Raw genomic sequence first — 8219 nt, 5'->3', positions numbered from 1 at the left:
GGGATGTTAAAGGGTCAGTTGAAGGTGGCGTTCCGTGATGTGTGTGTCTGACAGAAGCAGAAATCTGCACTGAAACTGGCGTCATATGTTTGTTTTTGTTGCATTAAAGTGATATAAGAATCCAGACGAGCAAATAATCACATCAAGCGAAGTATAGATAGATAGATAGATAGATAGATAGATAGATAGATAGATAGATAGATAGATAGATAGATAGATAGATAGATAGATAGATAGATAGATAGATAGATAGATAGATAGATAGATAGATGGATACTTTATTAATCCCGAGGAAAATTTAGATCATCCAGGAGCTTAAACACTTAAACACCTCACTGACATTAATACATAAATCACATACAGAGAACATATTTACAGATACAGGAATGGGATGCAATGATGTGATTGTGTCAGTGTCCAGTAGGGAAGTTTTCTTGTGCTGCTGGAGTGGAAAGTACAATAAAAAATATATAAATATAAAACAACAAAAATATATACATATATAAATATATTGCAAAGAGAGGAGGACCCAGCACTAAGCCTTGGGGTTCACACTGACTCTATAGATCCATATCAGCATGGACAGGAAACAGGAAGCGTTGGTTCCAGTGAGATAAAAACAGATCTCCTTGTTTTTCCATCTTTACGTCTTCGTCTTCTAACTCCTCTTTTTCCTCCTGACATATTTCTTATCTTCCAGTTTCGACGCGTCAACTCTCTCGCTGTGAATTTCTCCAATGGGCTCATCCGGATGTTTCACCATTCGGCCGACAGGCAAAGCTCCACAAAGTTTCCAGAACAACTGACTCGGACATTTGCGTCCTCTCATATAATCTCAGGACAATGTGCGGATCTCTTTGCCCGCTGTCGCATTCATAACGTATCAGTTATTAATTGTCCCAGCTTTAGGGATCATGGACAACACATCTGGTCATAATCAGTCATATGTATTTCAACACAGAAGAATAGCCATGACCACAACAACCCCACAATCTGATCCAAACACTTGTGTCACTGCTGCATAGTCCGACACACAACTCACCCTTCACCAAATAGCTAGCTGCCTATTTTCTCCCCCCGGCTGCTGCCACCTGCTTCACATAATGCTCATCGGACCCCCCCCCCCCCCAACAACATGGTACTCTTGTGCCAACGCGGAGGGGGGGCTTGGGGAGGGGGGTGGAAGGGGGGGAGAGATAATACTGATTTGGAGAGCATAGCAGGGGCGTGGCTTCAGATACAGATAATCCTCACACCTCAGCGCTGGGACGTGGCTGCTGCCGTCCTCTCTGCTTTTTCTTTCTTTCTCTTCCTTATTCTGCTCTTCTTTCACGACACTCGTCCTCTTCCTGCTCCTCGTTCTCCTCTTTCTCTTCTGGGGCATGATCACATCTACATGGGGTGGGCGGGGCGGGTGGGCAGGGTTTAGATTGGAGGAGATATCTATAATGGGAAAGAAACACATCATGTGCGATTTATAGAAATCAAAGTTCCTGACAATTCTTTAAATCCCTGAGAACTCAATATTTCTAATGTTTAAACTTGTAATTTATAAACCTTATTTTCAGTTTTTCTCCGTATCAGTAGTAAAACACGTATTTCAGGTCTATAGAGGTGGGAAGTACTTTTACTGTCCTTAAGTGATCTTTTTCAGGTATTTTTTAAATTAGATCTAGTGTCAGTACCTTTTACCTTTCGGTAAGTATATTTACTTTTACTCCACAACATTCAGATTTCGATAACAAGAGAGGAAGTTGTTCAGGTGACATCTCACAAGCAGCTGAGAGGAAATGCAACAGTTTAAACGGAGCTTTGCTGGGAACAGTTTACATGAGTTACTGGAAGCCCCTCCCCCCTGTGGTGCCCCGGGTGAGCCTGAGTGGGACACGGAGGTTTCAGCAAAGGTTAAACAATTCAGTTTTACACAAGTTCATTAAGATGCGATTCATGTTCTGTTTGTCCAAATTCCACAGGTGGATTTGAATGTGACATTTTGAAGCAATCAGTGCTTTGACGTAAGTGTGAGGAAAACAATGTAAACTATTCTTTTTGCTGATGGTGTCGAGGATTAGAGAGATTTTTACACAACAACATATAAAGGGACAGGTTGTTAATTGTTTGTCTCAAAGTAAAAGTGTTTTTTTCATGTATATTGGAGATTACATACAGTTTTAATGAATCCAGCTACTGACACAGTAAAGATTTGTGTTGACTTGAGCAAAAGTGACCATTAAGAATTTCACGTTCCTTTAAAACAACACTATGTAACTTTTACGGAGCAACAGCGCCCTCTTTAAAAATATATAAATGTAAGAAAGTTGTTGCTTTAACAACAATAGTATTGATGTTCCAACTCAATACACACAAAGTTGACCTTCTCTTTAGGAATAACCACAGTTCTGCTAATGTGCTGCTGTCTTCACGTTATATAACCGTCACATTTAGTAACTGAGATGACTGAAGAGGAGAAGCTGCTCATGTTGGTCGTGTGGTTAAAGGAGCCGATGACAGAAGGTCCAGATCTAATAAGAGAATTCACCTCCTGCCTAGAACCTGCAGCCTGGTCCTTTAAGAGTTTGATCCTAAAGCTTCGTGACAAGTCAACTCATCTCAGAAGATTCCACACGACACAAACATGTCACCGAGAAGCTGCCTCCGGCCGTCCGGGTGTTTTTGGAGGGATCTCATCTCTCGCTTCCTTCAGACTTGTCACGTTTCAACACTCATCCTTCACAGTACGAAGCCTTTACTCTAAATATACACCCTTACTCTTTAATTCATGCGTTCAGCTGACATTGCCGTCTGGTGTTTGCAGGGAACTAGTTGGGTCTTGTTTAGTTTTCTTGCCCCAGGTGATTTCGGAGGATACGTGACTGTTGATGGACGTGAGCTGAGATTGCAGAGATTGAGGCTGTGGAGCTGCAGACCAGCGCCAGTCTCTGGCCTCACTCGAGGGCGGATCACTGGGTCATGGAGGCTGGAGTCCGACCCTGAGTCGGGACCACGAGGGGAGAAGTGAACTCAGTTCTATTGATGCTACCACACACAAGGGTAAAGAACTAATTTCAGGTTTTGGAATTTATCTTTTCAACGCACTGCAAATTAAGAAAACAAGTTATTGAGCTCAACACATGCAAATTGAAGTTCCATCACCACTGAAGAGAAGCAGACTTCAATGACTTTACAACAGCAGGTTCGTCACTCGTCTGGTTCCCCTGGAAACATTTCCGGTGTTGTTTCCGTAACATCTATCGTTTTGTAAATAGATTCGACTCGATCAAGACGAGTTGTGCAGCAGCTCCTCCGTGGGAAGCTTCTATCGGCCGGACTGCGGTGGGAGAAGTAGGTCGAACTGTCCATGAGAGAAAAGACATGGAAGGGAAGTAAAGAGTTCTGGTCCAAATGTTAGAAAAGATGCTTTGAAAAACATTTACATGCAAAATGTAATACCTTTAAAAGTCCATTTATTAAAAGCACACAAAGAAGTTGTCAGCAAATGACCCTACTCAGATCCTGTCCACTTATTGATATATATTTGTGCAGTGTATAATATAGGATTGATATTGTAATGCTTATATATCGAAATTAAAATTTAAAATACTAATGTTCCTGCATTTTCTTATAGGGAGAGAGATTTTGTTCACAGGTGCAGATCTGATATCACAAAGATATTTCTACCCATTATATTGACAACATTAATAAAGTGTAAGTGAATGACGCCCCATTCATTCTGTCCTGACTCGTGAGCGCCCCCTACACAAGATGGAAGTTCGGTTGATATAAAGGAATTCTCTGTCTGAACTTCAGTAATGTAACAATCTTTTTTTAAAGGGTTTACTGGTTGAAATCATTCATCACTGCCTCTAGCTGAACTGGAACCAGCATCAGCACCTGATGAGATGACGAGCACACGACACATCTGGGGAATAAACCACACCCACATTCACACGGTCAACCAAACATCTGGTTCAGGGAACTAATGTCACAAACAAGTGGACACGTTTCAAGATCTAAACAAATCTCTGCTTCTGAAATCAACACTGAGTTCTGTCTAACGATGAGATTTATCATGGATTCCTGAAACCAGTGATTTACAAGAGATACAGGGATGAGTCAGACGTTTCTAAACATGGACAAATCCGTCCTGACAGAATCTTAATCCACAAAAAAACGTCTGTGTGTGTGTGTGTGTGTGTTTGTGTGTGTATGTGTGTGTGTGTCTGCGAGCTGATGTGATGTCATCTTGTGTTCCGGCTCTGATGTTCAGAGGAGAAGATTTTCTTTCATATTTGTTTTGCCGTGTTGCCACAGAGGGTTTTTAAAAAAGCATGAGTAATTCTGAAACTGGTGGGCGACAACACACAGCTGCAGTGTCCTGGTTTCAAAACACACACACACACACACACACACACACACACACACACACACACACAAACACACACACACATCCGTCTCTCCACCAGACTCATCTCCAACGCTTTCTTCTCCTCTTTCCTCTCGCTGCCTCCTCTCCTGTCTTCTCTCCACCTTTCTTCCTCCCCTCCTCCTCTTCCTCCTCTCCTCCTCCTCCTCTCCTCGTCACCCCTTGTCTCCCCCCCTCTTCCTCTCTGTGCTGCATCACTGGTGAGGCCACGTGCTCTCTGTTTATCATCAGGAAGGGGAGGGAGAGATGGAGGGGGAGAGAGAGAGATGAAGTCTGTGCCTCTCTCTCTCTCTCTCTCTCTCTCATTTTGTCTGGTGCACCCACAGACGGACACACAAACTGAGCTTTGTGCCCTCGTCCAGACCTGATCATCCTGAGGGACGCACACAGGGACACATCCGAGCAGACTGAAGTGACCGGAGCAGCTCAACCACTCCACAGGTACAGCAACGCTCCATCCTTCTCATGTCTTTGAGCTGCTTCTGTCTGAGAATGTGTATGAAACTGTCCTTCAGGGGGTTTTTTGGACCAGAATCGAAGCTAAAACTGTCTCGATCTTAATATTTTAAACTTTATCTGTTGTGGAGAGAGAGAGAGAGAGAGAGAGAGAGAGAAGCTTCTCAGCAGCCGGAGCTGTTTGGTGCTGGAGGAGGACAGGAGGTGGAGGAGGAGGTTCAAATCAAGAGGATTGTTTTGGCACCGTGTCGGAATTCTGCTGCTGAGGCTGTTGTACTCTTTGTGTACTTTACTTAGCACCCCACCCACCCTCCACCACACACACACACACACACACACACACACACACACACACACACACACACACACACACACACACACACACACACACACACACACACCTCCCATCCCCTCTCGACAGGTTCAATTTATTAAACCCCAAAAGAAAGTAGGTCACTCAGCACATAACCACGTCCAGCCTGATGTCCTCCTCGTCGTCACCATGTATTTAGATCCGCTGCATAAACAGTGGACACAGAAATGTTTAATAATTTAATGTGTTTACAGATATTATCTCTCTTCATACGACTCAGTGGCCGATCCAGGATAATTCAGGGGCCATAAGGGGGCAGATTATATTTTACATTCCATGAACGAGTCCTGATGCTGGTGCAGATTTATTTAATTCTCTAATGTTTACTGGAGCTCTTAGATTTGTGCAAAGCCCCAAATCAGTGAATATGTTTTAAAAAAGTGTTAAGAAAAGATATAAGAGAATGAGAGAATCCTGTATTTGTCCCATTATGAGGAAATTTACTGTATCAGAGGGAAACACGCACTAAGTAAAGGTAATAATACAATATCACATATAAAATACAATATACAAATACAATGTATACACATATTATAGTGTTACAGAATTGAACATTGTGTACTTCAAAAAAGCTAATAAAAAAACAACAAATTATCATATTTGTTTTTAGTTAGTGACTCATTTATTTTTCAGAAATAGGAGCCAATCAGATTCCAGCTGGGGCCTGTGCCCCCCTGGTCCCCCCCCGGCCCCGCCCCTGACATCAACTATATGCATATTTTTTGAAAAATTCCCCAAAATTTTGAAAAAACGCTTCATCTCTCACAGTGTTAAAGAAAGAGAAAAGACATTCCTGGATCCGCCCCCTTAATTGAATCTGCTCCAAATGTTAACGAGTTTCTTCCTCGGCCCAAATCCCACGTTTCAATAGAACCAGTTGTGTAGTTTTTGTGTAATCCTGCTGACTCACACAGGAAGGAGATTACACCAGATCCTGCCTGCAAGGCAGCGTATTTATCTTTTATTGTATTAATAAAGTTTGGTTCGATGTGTTGAAGTCGGTCAGCACCACAGCTCTGGGTGTAAAGTGGTGTCGCTGCAGAGAGGAGTGAGTGGACGATGACTCCTCCGGGGGTGGAAGTCATAAAGCTTGATTGAGTTTGGTGCAGGTTCGTGTCCGTGGCGCCTTCGACCTGCGAGCGCTGAATTCTGCTGATCACACCTGGAAGACGGAAATAGACGAGCGAGCGACAGAGGAAACGATGCTGTTTGGATTCTAGATTTAGGAGAAAAGACCCAAGAGGGCGATGAAAGATGTTGAACTCCTTTTGCAGGAGTGTGAGGTCGACTCGAAGGAGACAATTCTGCGATTTGGAGAAATTCTACCAACAAAAAGTTGTAATATTGCGGTTATTAAGTAACCGTATTAAGACTTAATTGAAATCTGAACAATAAATATTTTTTTTAAATGACCCTAACACTCTGTTGTAGTATCTGGAGTCGTATCTTCTAGTCATGGTTTCGGGTTAAATCCCTTCAAGTCCCTTTAAGATTAATAATTACTTTTTTAATTTAGGGTTGTCAGAATATTCAGGTATTTTTTGTGTGAAGCCAGAGAAACAACACATGATAACGTTAGTGTGACCTGACAGGTTCTCACTGGTGTTGACAGAGCGTTAGATATTTTATTTTAATTGCTCTAAGGTCAAGTTGGTTGTGTGATGTTGTGTGAAATCTTCTATAATCTGTATCAAATGTTGTTCATTTAAATTACAACAAAAATCACAATTTCAGCAGCTTCAACTCTTCAACTAGAACCAGAACATCAGTCGAAATATGAGCATCGAACAGATTTTTGTGTCTCATGTAAAAACAACTTTCCAATAACAACCCAGTCGATGCAGATCCCATTGTGTGTGTTCCTGTTATGTAACGTATAATCTATAGGCTCCTCTGCTCTTATCGTATCGTTGCGTTTTCCACATTGTGTTTTAAAGCTTTTAAATTTATATTGGCTTTTATATTTTTCATTCCCCTGTCGCGGGCATGAATCAGCCACTGAAGCCGAGCCAGCCTTTCCTCTGGGAGCGGCTCACATTCTCAGCACCAGGTTTATAAATAGATTCACAAAGAGCGAATTCACTCGAGTCACACGAGCCGCTGTGAGAAGCACCGAGTGAAATCAGATGAATCCTAAATAATCATCGTACGGCTGTAACTTGTGGGCTGTGCTGAGGTTACAGGAGTAGCTGCTGCACCGAGCTCTTCAAACAGATGTGAGCTGACGAAGATGTTTAATTAGGACGTGATTCGTTAAGCTCGTTAGGATTAAACAAGCTTCTCTGTTATTTACAATTCAATTAGAAAATCAGTTTAGCTCGTGTGGAGGAGAGAAGAGGAGGAGCCAGACGGGAAACGATGGGGTCGATTAGTTTAGACTTTTATAAAACACATTGTCACACAATCTTTGCACCAAAGACTGTGAATAAAGATGGACGACATGACAGCTCAAATGCCCCCCCTGGTGGCTGGCTGCAGTATATGCCTCCTCCATGTTAGCAGATGGGACATGGACCAAGCTTAAACGTCAAAATAAGTTATTTTATGTAGGTTTTATCACTTTGATGTTTGTTCAAGTGTTCATGTTTCTGATGACTCCGCTATGTTCACTTTGGAGAGAAAGTTTAAATTCCCCACGAGAGGAAATGCGTAAAAGAAACAGGCGCATGGTTCATATTCATGTAAATCAACACAATCCATGTTTTACTGAGTAGATTAATAAAACACCTGAAGCTTCTAGGACCAATGACATGATCGTAAATTCTTAATCATACAGACGGCCGAGGTATTGCACAAATACCAAGTTGTGAGTTTCCTCAACGGGAAAATGATCCTGATCTTTTCTATCAGCTTTTATATGAATAAAGTTCATTATAATAATTATCGTCAGGCTTTCTGGTTCACACAGACTCGCTGTGTTTCTCGCTCTCTGCTCTGGAACGACTCTCCGTTCTCCTCGGGCGTCCC

This window comes from Limanda limanda, chromosome 8 (assembly GCF_963576545.1).
Source record: "Limanda limanda chromosome 8, fLimLim1.1, whole genome shotgun sequence".
Classification (NCBI taxonomy): domain Eukaryota; kingdom Metazoa; phylum Chordata; class Actinopteri; order Pleuronectiformes; family Pleuronectidae; genus Limanda; species Limanda limanda.
This window is presented reverse-complemented; position numbering follows the sequence as displayed.